Raw genomic sequence first — 18,104 nt, 5'->3', positions numbered from 1 at the left:
ATTTGCCATTTTCTCCCATATTTTGTGTTTCTTCTTATTTATATAATTTAGATGTTAAAACCTTAGTAAATGTTAAGTAATTAAATATAAACTCTGACAAATATGATATCTCCCATTAGAACTATATTGGAAGATATCTTTAATAACAGAAAAAAATTCCTAATTTAGAAATAGTTCACCTAATTTTAAATTTAGAAGACCGTCCCCCCTAAAATCATTCTGTTCAGCTATTATGAGGGGGGGGCAGCAAAGGTTATAAAGATGTTTATCATATATTCATGTCTAATTAGCATATTCACCTTAGGTATTGCTTTCGGGAAGTGTGCTGATTTGATGCAAACTGTACAGGGTAACAATTCAATAACCGCACTGTTTACGTTGCTGCGTTCTTATCGGCTGTGTTCCACAACATCAACATTTGATGGAGAGTTGGCGAAGCGTTATTAGAGAAGAGGTCAGGGATGGAAGGGTGAGCTGTGCACATGCGCTCTGGGAACCGGTGAGCCGCCCTTTTTGTTTGTCTGCCAGATAACGGGGATGGTGCTATTGCTTTTGAATTGAAATTCAACTGTGCTGACTCTGGCGTCACACTGAGCTGTGCTCACATTTAGACCTACTCATAACCTGTATTCCCCAGGGTAGTGTGTATCTGAATTTTCCCATTTGCAAGGCAGGAATACAAACTGTAAACCTTCCGCTTTTGAAAATGTGTTCCTTTTTATTTCATAATGCTATTCAGTTCTCATTTTGTGTGTATGTAATTAGTCTGGCCAGATGTTTATCATTTTATCAGTATTAAATGAATTATCTGCTTTCTTAATCTTCTTTATCATGTATTTCCCTTTTTTCCATTTATATCCATGTCTACCATTGTTACTACTTTCCATCTAACTTGCCTGAGTTTATTCTGCTTATCTTCTTCTGTCATGTTGACAATTATACTCAATTTTCCACATTTTCCTTTTCTAATGTAATATTAAAGGCTATATATTTTTGTGTAAATATTTTGGGCTGATTCTTAAAGTGTCACCTATAGTATTTAAACTGTTCACTCATATGCATTTTAAATTTCCACTTCAATTTCCTTTTTTGCTCCATCAAGTATTTTGAACTGATTTTAAGTTTACAAACATATAGGATATTTTAAGCTGTATTTTACATTGTATTTCTAACTTAATTATAAGCTGGTCTTAGGACATGGTCTTTTTAATGCCCATTATTTGTTGCGATTTAATTACAGACCTGGAGAAATTCTTCTTCAAAATTATCCTTGCTAAGATAAAGATTCTGATTCAAGGATTTAGAGTTCATATGTCTGAGAATTTACACTTAATGCACAGATATGTTAGTACACAAAATTATTCCTGAAAATATGTCCACTATCAGGAAGAAATAAAGTCCCTTCAACCTTAAATGATATGGAGCTAAAATCTGTATCAAATCAGCCTAAAGAATCAAGATAATGAATTTATGAATTTATTTACTCTCCCATGCTGATTAATTTATGCCTCTACAAGAACATGATGCCATATTTTGAGACACTTATTTTTATTTGTGAACATAAGACATTGAGCAGATATTCTTAAATTCGGCTGACAGGATGTTTCACTTATCTGTGCTCTGGGGTCAGATTGGGAGAACAAGGTGTGAACAGCAGAATGTTCCCTAAAGGATAGAGTAATAAATTTGGGAGCTGTGAAGAAAACATCTGTATAGCACTTATAGCACTTTTATACAGGAAATAGTGCCCCCCTTTTAATAACATTTATTAGAGAACAAAAGGAAAAGAAGGACATTGTCTACTGGCTTCTGATGAGAAGGCAAACTAAGTGAATGAATGGATACTTGCTACCCCCAGTATTTGATTTTGAGAGTTTGAATCATATGTTTGTGTGAAAATGTGGTTTGCTCTCCACAGGTACCATACAATCAAAAAAGAAGTTGACATCTAAAAAATCCAGCATAAAATCTCTAAGAATTAGTGGATTGTCAAAAGGTGATTGGGTCACAAGGAAGAGGGAAAGTTTTGGTACAAAGAAAAGGACGGGAACATTTTACAACTTTAAAATATTTTGGAATAGGAGATTTTAGCAAAGCACACTTGCTGTCTCTACACTGCCTTGGAAAAAGCATTACCTGCTGCGTCCCCAGGGCCAAGCAGCGCAATCCCACGGGCATCCTGACAGTATCAGGTGGGCGATGGGCACTAGGCCAGCTTCAGGTGATCAGAAAGTTCACGGAGTGTTCCCTCCTCCATGTGGGTTTGGAAGAGGCCAGGATCAAGTCATCTTTTAATGCCCAGGGCTTCCTGGCCTACCTCTGTTTTCCTTCTTACCTCACATTAGACGAAGGGTAGGATCTGAGCTGTGGCATCTCCCTCCAGACAGACACGTAACAGGAGGCACTCACAGAGAAATCAGAAACATGGAGGACTGCAGAAGTCCAATGGGAAGCAAAGAGCTGCCTGACAAGCACGAATCAGAGCCAAACCACACACAACTCTGCATTTTGATGCTGTAAAGGGAAAGATTTTTCTCTTAGTTTCTCTGCTTATTCACGTTATCTCCTTCCAAATCTATAAAGATCCAATCTATCAACTTTTTCTTTCCTTCCCTGTGATTTAATTCACACTTCCATAGCAATCCCTTCTCCTATGGCTGCACACATCTTAGTCTCGTGTAATAAAGCCCTCTTTGCAAACCGTATTTCTCTGGAGTTGCTCAGATCCTACCTTATCTTTCTTTTCATCACTAAGATTTTTGAAAAAAGAGTCAACATGGACTTTTTGTTTTACGCACTTTAATCTTCTTTCCCCAAAGTGGAATCATTACCCAAAATATTTCCAACTTCCAAGTCCATCAAAAAACTTAGTTCTTAATTTATATAACTTTTGGAAGTGTTCAGTACGTGAACATTTTTGACATTTTCTCACTTGTTTCAATGACAGCACTGTCACTTGACACTCTTTCCTAACAGACAACTCTTTTTTTAGCCTTTTTGCAAGACACTCTTTGGTGATGGTGTGTTTTTAGAATTTTCATCCTTGGATTTCTATGCCTTTTAAACTCATCTTGGACATATCATCTGGGACATTTGACTCATATTCCACCTAAAATTGATGATACACAAATCTTCATCTCCACCTCAAATCTCTCTGCTGAGCTTCAGGTCAATATTTACATTTGTTCTCCTGAGCAACTTCTCCCGGTGTCTGACACACATCTCAGATGCAGGATGCCCATGTCCATATGCATTGCTGGTTCAATCTCCCCCTCTCTGCCCTCTTCCTTGCAGTATCTTCTCAAAAAATGGCACCCCGTTTCATGCATTGCACCACCTAGGGGTTTCTCTGGGTTCCTTCATCTCTTTGTCCCCACATCAAACAGACTGCTAGATGGTTTCACTGTATCCACGTAATACCTTCAATTCTATTCCTACTCTTTACATGCTCCTGTTCTAGTTCCTTTCTTCCCTTTTTTACCTAAAAACTTCCATGTTGTCTGTCTCCAGTCCTGTCCTTATATTGTTATTTAGAACTTCTAGTCGATCTTTCTAAAATAAAAAATTGATCATGTCCATCCCATCTTTAAATTATTTTTAGGGGATTAAGAAAAATTGGTTTAAAACAGCTGCATGAAGCTGCTAAGATTCAGCCTGCCTTTACTTCGTATGTGCATATGAAACAAGAGATGCATATGTGCATATGAAACATTTGGGAAACAAGAGATGGCCTCTTGATAGTTTTCCATTTCTTAATGCTGTGACTACGCTCTTAATGTATCAGTCTTATGACTGAACATGAAGTAACTTTTAGGGCTCAGTCTCCCAGGCAGAGAGCTGCCACATTATTTAATCACATTTTCCTGGAAGCACATCTTCTGCTTGGTTGCTCAGGAGGTTGAGAGTAATGAAACTTATTTGTGACAGCCTTACTTTTCATTTCAAATCTTCAAGCAGCTCTTGAGGTCTAAACTATAATGATGCAATTTTGGAAAGCTTTTATGACTAACTTAAAATAATTGAAATTGGGCAGCGGAGCCAGGATGGCGGCGTGAGTAGAGCAGTGGAAATCTCCTCCCAAAAACACATAGAGCTATGAAAATATAACAAAGAAAAATCTTCCTAAAATAGAGACCACAGGACACAGGACAACATCCAGAACACATCCACACCTGCAAGAACCCAGCGCCTTGTGAAGGGGGTAAGATACAAGCCCCAGCCCCGCGGGACCCAAGCGCCCCTCCCCCCGGCTCCCGGCGGGTGGAGAGAAACCGGAGCGGTTTTTTTTTTTTTTTTTTTGGCGAGCGCTTTTTGGAAGCCTTAGAGGGACGGGCCCCCGTTGCTGGGGAGGCAGGGTGGCGGGACCGGTGAGGAGGTGCCTGGGAACGGCGCCGGAGGACAAAGAATATCCCGCGTTTCTCCCTGCGAGACCGGGGGGTGGGTGCCTGAGACCGGTGCCTGAGGACGGAGGAGGTCGCGCGTTTTTCCCCTTTTTTTTTTTTTCTCTTTTTGGCGAGCGCTTTTTGGAAGCCTTGAAGGGACGGGGACCCCAGTGCTAAGGAGGCACGGTGGCGGGACTGGTGAGCGGGTGGCTGGGACCGGCGCCTGAGGACAAAGAATATCCCCCGTTTTTCCCTGCGGGACCGGTGGGCGGGTGCCTGAGACCAGCACCTGAGGACGGAAGAAATCGCGCGCTTTTCCCCTTTTTTTCTCTCTTTTTGCCGAGTGCTTTTTGGAAGCCTTGAAAGGACAGGGACCCTGGTGCTAGGGAGACAGGGCAGCAGGACCAGTGAGCGGGTGCCTGGGACCGGCACCTGAGGTCAAAAAAAAAAAAAAAAAATCGCTTGTTTTTTCCTTTTTTTTCCTTTTTTTTTTTTCACTTTCTTTCTGTTCCCTCTCTCATTGTTGCTGTTGTTGTTTTGGTTTGGAGAGTGCTTTTTGGAAATCTTAAAGGGGCAGGACAGGTCACTTAGACCAGAGGCAGGGAATCTGGGGATCTCTGGGCACTCTAACCCCCTGGGCAGCAGGGAGCACAGAGGCCCCTTACGGAGATAAATAGTCTCCTGGCTGCTACCCCTCCAACGGGGCTCCACCATTTTGGAGGAACAGCCCCAGCCAGGCCAAGCCCACAGCAACAGCAGAGATAAACCCCAAAGCAACTGGGCAGGAAGCAGAAGCCCTGTCTGCGCACAGCTGCCCAACACAAGCCACTAGAGGTCGCTATTCTCCCAGGAAAAGGCTACAAACCAACAAGAAGGGAAGCTCTTCCAGCAGTCACTTGTACCAGCTCTGCAAACTATCTCTATCACCATGAAAAGGCAAAACTACAGGCAGACAAAGATCACAGAGACAACACCTGAGAAGGAGACAGACCTAACTAGTCCTCCTGAAAAAGAATTCAAAATAAAAATCATGAACATGCTGACAGAGATGCAGAAAAAAATGCAAGAGCAATGGGATGAGATGCAGAGAAAAATGCAAGAGCAGTGGGATGAAGTCCGGAAGGAGATCACAGATGTCAGGAAAGAGATCACAGAAGTGAAACAATCCCTGGAAGGATTTATAAGCAGAATGGATAAGATGCAAGAGGCCATTGAAGGAATAGAAGCCAGAGAACAGGAACGTATAGAAGCTGACATAGAGAGAGATAAAAGGATCTCCAGGAATGAAACAACACTAAGAGAAATATGTGACCAATACAAAAGGAAAAACATTCGTATTATAGGGATACCAGAAGAGGAAGAAAGAGGAAAAGGGATAGAAAGTGTCTTTGAAGAAATAATTGCTGAAAACTTCCCCAAACTGGGGGAGGAAATAATCGAACAGACCATGGAATTATACAGAACCCCCAACAGAAAGGATCCAAGGAGGACAACACCAAGACACATAATAATTAAAATGGCAAGGATCAAGGACAAGGAAAGAGTTTTAAAGGCAGCTAGAGAGAAAAAGGTCACCTATAAAGGAAAACCAATCAGGCTAACATCAGACTTCTCAACAGAAACCCTACAGGCCAGAAGAGAATGGCATGATATACTTAATGCAATGAAACAGAAGGGCCTTGAACCAAGGATACTGTATCCAGCACGACTATCATTTAAATATGATGGTGGGATCAAACAATTCCCAGACAAGCAAAAGCTGAGGGAATTTGCTTCCCACAAACCACTTCTACAGGGCATCCTACAGGGACTGCTCTAGATGGGAGCACCCCTAAAAAGAGCACAGAACAAAACACACAACATATGAAGAATGGAGGAGGAGGAATAAGAAGGGAGAGAAGAAAAGAATCTCCAGACAGTGTATATAACAGCTCAATAAGCGAGCTAAGTTAGGCAGTAAGATACTAAAGAAGCTAACCTTGAACCTTTGGTAACCACGAATCTAAAGCCTGCAATGGCAATAAGTACATATCTTTCAATAGTCACCCTAAATGTAAATGGACTTAATGCACCAATCAAAAGACATAGAGTAATAGAATGGATAAAAAAGCAAGACCCATCCATATGCTGCTTACAAGAAACTCACCTTAAACCCAAAGATAAGCATAGACTAAAAGTCAAGGGATGGAAAAACATATTTCAGGCAAACAACAGTGAGAAGAAAGCAGGGGTTGCAGTACTAATATCAGACAAAATAGACTTCAAAACAAAGAAAGTAACAAGAGATAAAGAAGGCCACTACATAATGATAAAGGGCTCAGTCCAACAAGAGGATATAACCATTCTAAATATATATGCACCCAATACAGGAGCACCAGCATATGTGAAGCAAATACTAACAGAACTAAAGAGGGAAATAGACTGCAATGCATTCATTGTAGGAGACTTCAACACACCACTCACCCCAAAGGATAGATCCACCGGGCAGAAAATAAGTAAAGACACACAGGCACTGAACAACACACTAGAACAGATGGACCTAATAGACATCTATAGAACTTTACATCCAAAAGCAACAGGATATACATTCTTCTCAAGTGCACATGGAACATTCTCCAGAATAGACCACATACTAGCTCACAAAAAGAGCCTCAGTAAATTCCACAATATTGAAATTCTACCAACCAATTTTTCAGACCACAAAGGTATGAAAGTAGAAATAAATTCTACAAAGAAAACAAAAAGGCTCACAAACACATGGAGGCTTAACAACATGCTACTAAATAATCAATGGATCAATGAACAAATCAAAATAGAGATCAAGGAATATATAGAAACAAATGACAACAACAACACTAAGCCCCAACTTCTGTGGGATGCAGCGAAAGCAGTCTCAAGAGGAAAGTATATAGCAATCCAGGCACACTTGAAGAAGGAAGAACAATCCCAAATGAATAGTCTAACATCACAATTATTAAAACTGGAAAAAGAAGAACAAATGAGGCCTAAAGTCAGCAGAAGGAGGGACATAATAAAGATCAGGGAAGAAATAAACAAAATTGAGAAGAATAAAACAATAGCAAAAATCAATGAAACCAAGAGCTGGTTCTTTGAGAAAATAAACAAAATAGATAAGCCTCTAGCCCAACTTATTAAGAGAAAAAGAGAGTCAACACAAATCAACATAATCAGAAATGAGAATGGAAAAATCACGACAGACTCCACAGAAATACAAAGAATTATTAAAGACTACTATGAAAACCTATATGCCAACAAGCTGGAAAACCTAGAAGAAATGGACAACTTCCTAGAAAAATACAACCTCCCAAGACTGACCAAGGAAGAAACACAAAAGTTAAACAAACCAATTACAAGCAAAGAAATTGAAACAGTAATCAAAAAACTACCCAAGAACAAAACCCCGCGGCCGGACGGATTTACCTTGGAATTTTATCAGACACACAGAGAAGACATAATACCCATTCTCCTTAAAGTGTTCCACAAAATAGAAGAAGAGGGAATACTCCCAAACTCATTCTATGAAGCCAACATCACCCTAATACCAAAACCAGGAAAAGACCCCACCATAAAACAAAACAAAAAAAAAAAAAAAAAAAAAAATTACAGACCAATATCCCTGATGAATGTAGATGCAAAAATACTCAATAAAATATTAGCAAACAGAATTCAACAGTATATCAAAAGGATCATACACCATGACCAAGTGGGGTTCATCCCAGGGATGCAAGGATGGTACAACATTCAAAAATCCATCAACATCATCCACCACATCAACAAAAAGAAAGACAAAAACCACATGATCATCTCCATAGATGCTGAAAAAGCATTTGACAAAATTCAACATCCATTCATGATAAAAACTCTCAGCAAAATGGGAATAGAGGGCAAGTACCTCAACATAATAAAGGCCATATATGATAAACCCACAGCCAGCATTATACTGAACAGCGAGAAGCTGAAAGCATTTCCACTGAGATCGGGAACCAGACAGGGATGCCCACTCTCCCCACTGTTATTTAACATAGTACTGGAGGTCCTAGCCACGGCAATCAGACAAAACAAAGAAATACAAGGAATCCAGATTGGTAAAGAAGAAGTTAAACTGTCACTATTTGCAGATGATATGATACTGTACATAAAAAACCCTAAAGACTCCACTCCAAAACTACTAGAACTGATATCGGAATACAGCAAAGTTGCAGGATACAAAATCAACACACAGAAATCTGTAGCTTTCCTATACACTAACAACGAATCAATAGAAAGAGAAATCAGGAAAACAATTCCATTCACCATTGCATCAAAAAGAATAAAATACCTAGGAATAAACCTAACCAAGGAAGTGAAAGACTTATACTCTGAAAACTACAAGTCACTCTTAAGAGAAATTAAAGGGGACACTAATAAATGGAAACTCATCCCATGCTCATGGCTAGGAAGAATTAATATCGTCAAAATGGCCATCCTGCCGAAAGCAATATACAAATTTGATGCAATCCCTCTCAAATTACCAGCAACATTCTTCAATGAATTGGAACAAATAATTCAAAAATTCATATGGAAACACCAAAGACCCCGAATAGCCAAAGCAATCCTGAAAAAGAAGAATAAAGTAGGGGGGATCTCACTCCCCAACTTCAAGCTCTACTACAAAGCCATAGTAATCAAGACAATTTGGTACTGGCACAAGAACAGAGCCACAGACCAGTGGAACAGATTAGAGACCCCAGAAATTAATCCAAACATATATGGTCAATTAATATTTGATAAAGGAGCCATGGACATACAATGGCAAAATGACAGTCTCTTCAACAGATGGTGCTGGCAAAACTGGACAGCTACATGTAGGAGAATGAAACTGGACCATTGTCTAACCCCATATACAAAGGTAAACTCAAAATGGATCAAAGACCTGAATGTAAGTCACGAAACCATTAAACTCTTGGAAAAAAACATAGGCAAAAACCTCTTAGACATAAACATGAGTGATCTCTTCTTGAACATATCTCCCCGGGCAAGGAAAACAACAGCAAAAATGAGCAAGTGGGACTACATTAAGCTGAAAAGCTTCTGTACAGCGAAAGACACCATCAATAGAACAAAAAGGAACCCTACAGTATGGGAGAATATATTTGAAAATGACACATCCGATAAAGGCTTGACGTCCAGAATATATAAAGAGCTCACACGCCTCAACAAACAAAAAACAAATAACCCAATTAAAAAATGGGCAGAGGAACTGAACAGACAGTTCTCCAAAAAAGAAATACAGATGGCCAAGAGACACATGAAAAGATGCTCCACATCGCTAATTATCAGAGAAATGCAAATTAAAACTACAATGAGGTATCACCTCACACCAGTAAGGATAGCTGCCATCCAAAAGACAAACAACAACAAATGTTGGCGAGGCTGTGGAGAAAGGGGAACCCTCCTACACTGCTGGTGGGAATGTAAATTAGTTCAACCATTGTGGAAAGCAGTATGGAGGTGCATCAAAATGCTCAAAACAGACCTACCATTTGACCCAGGAATTCCACTCCTAGGAATTTACCCTAAGAACGCAGCAATCAAGTTTGAGAAAGACAGATGCACTCCTATGTTTATCGCAGCACTATTTACAATAGCCAAGAATTGGAAGCAACCTAAATGTCCATCTGTAGATGAATGGATAAAGAAGATGTGGTACATATTCACAATGGAATACTACTCAGCCATAAGAAGTGGAAAAATCCAACCATTTGCAGCAACATGGATGGAGCTGGAGAGTATTATGCTCAGTGAAATAAGCCAAGCGGAGAAAGAGAAATACCAAATGATTTCACTCATCTGAGGAGTATAGGAACAAAGGAAAAACTGAAGGAACAAAACAGCAGCAGAATTACAGAACCCAAAAATGGACTAACAGGTACCAAAGGGAAAGGAACTGGGGAGGATGGGTGGGCAGGGAGGGATAAGGGGGGGGAAGAAAAAGGGGGGTATTAAGATTAGCATGCATGGGGGGGAGGGAGAAAGGGGAGGGTGGGCTGCACAACACAGAGAGGACAAGTAGTGACTCTACCACATTTTGCTAAGCTGATGGACAGTAACCGTAATGTGGTTGTTAGGGGGGACCTGATATAGGGGAGAGCATAGTAAACATAGTATTCTTCATGTAAGTGTAGATTAAAAATTTAAAAAAAAAAAAGAAAGAAAGAAAGAAAAGGGGGATTACTCCTTAACAGGATAAAACTATTGGTAAATCAAAGATCAACGCATGCTTTAAATATCCTTAATGTTGATCACTTAAAGGGTGTCAGATGATCAGCTATGGAGGTACTCTTTTCTGATAATATTCCTTTCTCTTAATTAAAAAAAAAAAAAAAAGCAGTTACTGTGTGCTGACCTCCAATGAGTTCTGCACAGTGGTATAGAGGGCATGTCAAAGTGTGGGCAAAGGGTCTGTTTGTTTCTACGCAGAAGATCAAGGCCTAGCTTGGATACCCAGAAAATGAACTAAGATACGATATGAGGAGGAGCTTCCGGCATCAGCACTCTCTGGAGGACTCGTGCCGGGGGATGATCATCAAAAAGCCTCCACAGGGATCCGGACGATGCTGCGGTTGTGGCTGCATCCAGCCCACCGTCTCCTGGACTTGCCATAGGAATGAGGAGGGAGATGTCTAGGCTGGCATGTGCATACAGTGAGACAACGAATTTGACTGGATCTGTACTGTTGGAACTCAACCAGGAGTTGGGAGGGGTGCAAGTTGTAGCACCCCAAAATCTCATGACTATAGACTATCTATGGTTAAAAGAACATATGGGATGTGAACAGATCCCAGAAATGGGCTGCTTTAATTTGTCTGATGGTTCAAGTACAGTTGGAAAATATCCATCATATCATAGATAAATTTTCACAAATGCCTAGGGTGCCTAAATGGTTTTCTTGGCTTCACTGGAGATGGCTGGTAATTATAGATTTGCTTTGTTTATGTCACCGTATTCCTATTATGTTAATATGTGTGTGCAAATTAGTTAGTAGTTTAAAACCTATACATACTTAAGGTACTATACAAGAAGATATGTCAAAGAAATAATCAATCCTCCCAAGTTTCCTTCATATGCTACATCTATAGCTTTTCTTCTTCCTTCCTAATTACAAACCTTAAATAGAATTCGTGCCTCATATCAAATTTACCGAGTATCATAATTCCTCCAGGTGGTAAAGATACCTCGAGACAAGTGCTGGGCATAGAAGCCACAGGGCATAAATCTGCAAAGAAGTAAAAAGCTAACCTTTGCAAACAATATGGCTTCTCTCTCACTTACCAACTTTACATTTCCCTGTATGGCCCCGGAAGATGACTGGTTAGCCAGAGACGGGTAAGATTCCTCAAGGGAGGAACAACCTAAGACAGGCACAGTCGCAGGGGGGCCATCAGGTGAGAATTTGGGGATCAACAGTGGTGAGGCTCAGAACCTCACCCCCCCTGCTTTGAGAGAAATCTTCTGCATCCGTGGATGTCTTGCTGCCCTTGTCTAGCCTGGATTAATACTTAGTCCATAGGCACACACCTGATCATCTGATCATCTACATTTGCCTTCTTACAGCACTAAACTATGTTTTCTACCTTTATCTTGCATCTACCTACCACTTCAGCATTTTATTAAAAATAAAAATAATAATAATAATAGGAGAAATGTGGGATCAACATATAAATCAAGTACAAAAATCAAATGAATATTCATATTTGACCTGATGGTTTATAGGTCATATTGCATGATCAAAACCGAAAGTTTCTGTGATGAATGCCCTTGTACTGTTCACCATGTAAGAATTTATTCACTCTGTAAGAATTCGTTCACCATGTAAGAACTTGTTCGTTATGCTTCAGAAGATTGGAGACTGACGAGAATTAGGCTTGAGATGGATTAATGATTGTACATTGAGCATTGACCCCCCTATACTGAATTTTATTGTTGTTAACAACCATTTGATCAATAAATATGAGAGATGCCCTCTCAAGAAAAAAAAAAAATAATAATTGAAATTGAAGTGCTTTACATTTTCTAAATGAAAATAAATGGCTAGACCACTTTATAAAAGAGTTTTAGCTGTTGCTTTTGCAAAAAAGCCAGTAAATATTCTTTCATATTCAGAGCTTTCTATGATTATGTCTTTTTTTTCATGTGTCTTTATTAGCTTGGATAAAGGTTATTTTGATTATGGTTATTTTAAATATGGGAATACTACATTTGAATATCAATACTTGTATTGTAATTTTAAATACAAGCCTAGATGTCCCATGGCATGTGTTTGACATCACCATATTGTCTTTCTCCACCTACAGACCTGGTTTTCATGTAAGGGCAAGTATGTTAAGGTACCATATAAAGACGGCACCTTCTTCTAAAGCATCGATTTTACTCAAAAGTTCTGGGAAAATATTATATAACACGTCTAACAATTTTGCTCTATTATAATCAAATATTCACATGCATTTTCAAGATGCATTCGCACAGCACAGTCAGATCATCAAGAAATTTCTTATTTCATTGGGCATTTCAAACCAATACACCAAGATTTTGGGTACAATTGACTTGCCTCTGATCCAGAGCTTGTTTTAAGTGAAAATATTTGAGAAAGTCTGTTTACTATAAGGAAGTTGTTTCGGTCTTTTCTCAGGCATCTTGTTCGGTTGAATTCTATGTTTTTTATGTAGGAATATGAATCAATAACCAGAAGCAGGGGGTAAATTTTCTAGTAGTTTAATTTAGAGAAAAGATTCACATGTATTAATTTGTGACTTCCTATGAAAAGATAAGACTAGATACCACACTACTATGCCAGGAGGAAGGAAACTGAATTTCTGGCTTCTGAGTCTCCATTTACGTCTCTGACACAGGGCATGTTACAACTGTAATGAATTTAATCTAACATTCCTCAAATTTAATCTTCTAGCTTTACAGGAGTGATTTTGGTGATGGACACCTCTAATTTTAACCATGTTTTTCCATATTTAAATGATAGGAAATTTTTTCCCAAATTAATCACAAATACAGACTATGGTCACATTCATTCTTTGGTTCTAGCTGAATCCACTTTTTCCTAAGAAATAGATGCCACCTGCATTGTATATCACAGTTACTCAAGAACTTTCAAAGCAGTTTTCATATTCTATTTTGGTCTTCTCTCTTCTTATCTCAGTAGCTCCAGTCATATCCGTTATTTCACATGTAAAGCATTTGAATCTGTTTAATGACCCAACCTGCTCTCCTATTTACTGCTTTAGATTGACAGACTCTGAAATTATCAAACCTATACATGAACAATAATTCTCAGAGTATGGTTTTACGAGTATAGAGTTAATGGAAGATTTCTCTCCTTCTATGCCACATGTTTAAAAGTATGATTACAACCTCGCTCCCAGTCCAGAATAGTCATACCCTAATAGTCTCCTCTATCTATGTTTATTTATTTTAATAGCCTTTTCCTCATCTACAATTCTTAAAATGTTCCATTTGTAAATTGGCTTAATATAATTTAAATTGCCATAATAGAGAATTTCTTGACTCAGTTCCAAATTAAAGTGCTGGAAAAAAATGGAAGCTCTAGCAATTTTAAATTGCTTTACCCTCAACCTGGCAATTAAAAATAATTGCCACGCTTTCAATTTTGTAAAGTTGCTCAGTCTGGATGTGGCTGAGATCCTGGTTTGTTAAAATACAAAGGAGAAAAAGTACATTACGTCTAATTATTACAAAGGTTTTAAGTAATAAAATTGTCTTGCTTGGGTAAAATCAGGTTTCTAATGCAACAGACTCTTTTAAATACTTCAAAAGACTTCCATTTAAGTAATTCAGTTCTGAGTAGAAATCAGCGGTGGTTTATTTATCAAAATGTTCAGAAAGAAATAGAATGTCAATCACGTTGTAGAGGGATTTCAGCCTTGAGTTACAGGACATAACAGGACTTACGGAGCCTTGGAAAGTCAGCTTCATAAACATCTACCAAGCTAGGTCCCATATCCCAATACAAAATAACCAGTAAAACAATGACTGTCCTTTAGTGAAAAAATTAGAGAAGGCCCTCATTTTGAAGTCATTAACTGCAAACAAATTATTTGGGCATAATTTAGACTAGCTAATACTTTTGGTCTTAGAAGTTCCCTTAAGTATCAGATTTACTGGAAACAGCTTATAGAGAATTATATTTTACTTAAAACACAAAGAGCTTGAAGAGAATGGGACTTTAGAACCATATAATCTGTATAACCTACAAATTATAAATATTAACCTGGTTAGTGAATGTACATTTCCATTTCTTCTAAAATCTTCTTTCACAATTTATAACAGTGGCTGTGAATATTCCCCATACTTTAATTTCATCCATATGGCTTGCCAGGTTTTTTCATGTGCTGCAATTCCCTCTTTATATTTGGACTTCCTTTAAAAAGTTTTGATAATACCATTCACGACTACCTACTGCCAACTCTTGCATTTTTGAACCTTAATATGTATGCAGAGCATAGCAATAAGTGCCTATAGGTAAACCGAAAGAACACAAAGCTCTAGAAATAAATGTTTGAAATGCAAAACTAGTTTGGCCTTTAATCAAACATTTATTAAGTGCTGACATAGGTGTGGTGCTCAGTGGGACACTAGATCAGAGTGCTTACAGTAATTTTGCATGCCAGGAAATGTGTATGGCTCAGGTGGTACGTTCGCCTTGGTTTGAAATTTTTTTAAACAAATGCTTTTCACTGGGTTTTTTGGCTCCAGTCAAACTGATGATTATTATTCTATCCATGTCTATTTTGGAGCTAAAGAAAAGGTTGAAGAAGTTTTATCTTAACCCATTTTTAAAGGGACAGAGGTCTGTTAGGAAGTGAATAACTGTATTTTAACATGCTTGATTATAAAAATAATGACAAATAATTACAACAATGACATGTATTATTTCCTTTAATTCCCCCCAAAAAAACTATAAATTTGCTACTGTTGTTATTCTAGTTTTTTAGTTGTGGTAAGAGAGTTTAGAAAAGGGTAACAGCATACTCAATACCTCATATCTGGTAAATGGAAGAAATGCGTTTGGGCCAGTCTCTTTCCCTGCAGAGTATGAGCATTTGACCAGTGATTCCTATATTATAATAAATGTGCTAAGGTACTAATGATATAACAATTTCTTTTAATTTTTGTTATAAATGTTTCCTTATTTATTGTCTCCCAATAATACTTGGAAAGGTGAATGAAAAACTTTGAAGCTGTTGAGGAATAGCTAACACTTTTGAGTTCAGAACATACAATTACGTGTATATTATGTTACTTTCATCAAATTATTTCATGCTTTAAGTAGTTTCTGAATTACAGCAGTTCAATATTATAGCTGTCTGGATGGGTCTTCCAGATTTTAGGTGGAGCTTCTCATTTTCCAGTTTTATTCCACAATCATGTCTTACTCTGAATTCTTTTGTATTATGTTTTTAAAAATTCAGAGAGCATGGAAAGAGCCCTCCAGTATTGGAAATGGCATTCAAGTTGAAGACAAATTTTAATTCTGTTTCTTACATCTTGAGCTACCTTAGAGGGATTAACTCAATTGTTTTGCAATAAAACAAGAACTTAGACTAAATGAAGACATTTCTAAGTATCGTTCTTGCTTTAAATGTAATTATGCCTCCTTAATCTAAATTGTTACTAATCATGAATTTAAAAAATAAATTGGGTCTATTATACAGGTATAAAGATACGTGAAAAAAATTTGAGTGGGGAACCGGATGGAGGGACGTTTGCTAAATGTGGATGAGCAAAAGGAAGAATGTGTCCACAGCGAGGAAGATGAGGACCTGACAACTGGGACAGCTGGGGGACGGCCCATGAACACCAGCCTTTCCAACTGTCGACCGATAACCCAGAGAAATAAGACCACACAGAATGGGGAATGTTGACTGTGAATTGATAACCACTAATTACCTTTTGCTTAAAAACAGGGTAGATTATACCTATTGTCATTCTAATTATTATTATTCATTTAAAATGGTTTATATTTTATTATAGGTCAAGATTTGTGGCAACTATAAAATTTGAATTAATCTATTTTTAGGGCCATGTTAAATCATGAATATGGAAAATTTTTGCAGAAACAAAATATTCCTGTATAAAGAAAACGGTTTTGTCAAAGAATAACAACCGTTTAATGTCCACCTGACATTGATATTTGTTGATCCCGGCCTCCCACCATATTCTTCAAAAAAGGACATGAAGAGGATGACACAAATGCCTAAAATAGACTGCTTAAAGAAAATAGTGGGACGAAAAGAGAAAGCAGAATAAATAATGCGATGTTATATGAGAAGGTGAGGTCTATAAATGTATCCTTCAAAATGGTAAAATTGGTTGACATTAAGCTGCACAGACATTTGCTGTCTTCATGTGTTTACTCATAGTAATTTTCTCCATCATTATATTGATCTCTTATGCTTTACAATGTTTTTAACCTATGAGGGTTATTATGTAAGTATTTTATAAAATATTACTTTTCCAAATGAAATTTAATCAACTTGGTCCCATGGAGAAAAATTTAATAGCCTTAAATAACAAGTCTCTCTTTAAAAAATTACTATTATGCACTAGAGAAAAATTTTCTGGAGTAGAAAAGAAATCACTACAGCAGCTTTAGTTTAAAGTATAAAGACACTGGAGCCAAAATAACATACAGTATGTTGAACTGCTAATTTTTTCCAATTACAAATTGGATCTCACAAAAATTGTCATTTAGTTTCCTATTTTCATTCACCAAGTGTGTAAAGACAATGGTCAGAAGAGGAGAAAGAGATTAGAATAATAAAGAAGTTACCATTTGAAATTATAGACTCCATGATATTTTGGAAATATAGATCCAAAATGGCCCAATAACTAATTCGTTAGGTATCTCCCCAAAACATATGCAATTTTCCAAGAATTTTCTTCTTTTGAAGCAGGTATTATTAATAATGAGTGTACAATTTATAAAAAAAGAATGAAACTGTGAAGAATACAAATAAAAATGTTCCAACTTGTCAGTAATGAATAAAATGCTCAGTACATGATGAGAGTATGTCACAACTATGTGGGAGACAGTTCGAAATTGTCCAAATGGCCAAATTTGAACAAAGAGAGCACTGATGACGATTGCAATGGACTAGAGCCCCACGAAAAATTAAGTCAGTATCCATGTGTCTATGCTGATTTAAAGAAATAATTAAGTATGCAAATCAGGGTAGAGGCATAGTTTCTCATTAAAGTAGAATTCCAATTCATAAATGGAGATTAAATAATAGAAATGCAATATCAACAACTGCTCACTACCACAGTAATATTTGCTGCAGGAAAAAATTATCAAAGGATGTTAAAATTAATATATGAAAGTATGATAAAAAACAGATTAATTGTATAGGCTCAAACTCTCCCCCAAAATACTTATTAATTATAAATGGAAAGTCATATGGAGAAACCTGTCCGGACCAGTTTCACCAAGTGATCAACGTTGATCTCATTGATAATAAAAAGTATCAATACAATCGACTGGTTGATGCTGTGCCCTGAGAACGATGCCATGTCATATCTGTGGTCTCTTAGCTAAAATTTATTCATGAAAACACATCAAACAAACACAGATCCAGCGACATCGGCAAAATAATTGGCCTGTGATATACAGACATGCCAATATCTTGAAGG

The 18,104-nt window shown here is 37.7% G+C and overlaps 1 long non-coding RNA gene across 2 annotated transcripts in view; it reads left to right on the top strand.

Annotated features, from left to right (window-relative positions):
* Window positions 1–225: 225 nt before the first annotated feature.
* Window positions 226–18,104, top strand: part of LOC140845156 (uncharacterized) — a 42,722-nt gene continuing 24,843 nt past the window's right edge. For both annotated transcript variants that reach the window (XR_012123875.1, XR_012123874.1), the window contains exons 1-3: window positions 226–499; window positions 16,127–16,379; window positions 16,492–16,744. This is a non-coding gene — a long non-coding RNA (uncharacterized lncRNA). The remainder of the gene's footprint in view (window positions 500–16,126; window positions 16,380–16,491; window positions 16,745–18,104) is intronic.

This window comes from Manis javanica, chromosome 12, assembly GCF_040802235.1.
Source record: "Manis javanica isolate MJ-LG chromosome 12, MJ_LKY, whole genome shotgun sequence".
NCBI lineage: Eukaryota > Metazoa > Chordata > Mammalia > Pholidota > Manidae > Manis > Manis javanica.
Note: the sequence above shows the minus strand (reverse complement) of the source record. Positions and strands in the feature narration are given on the sequence as shown.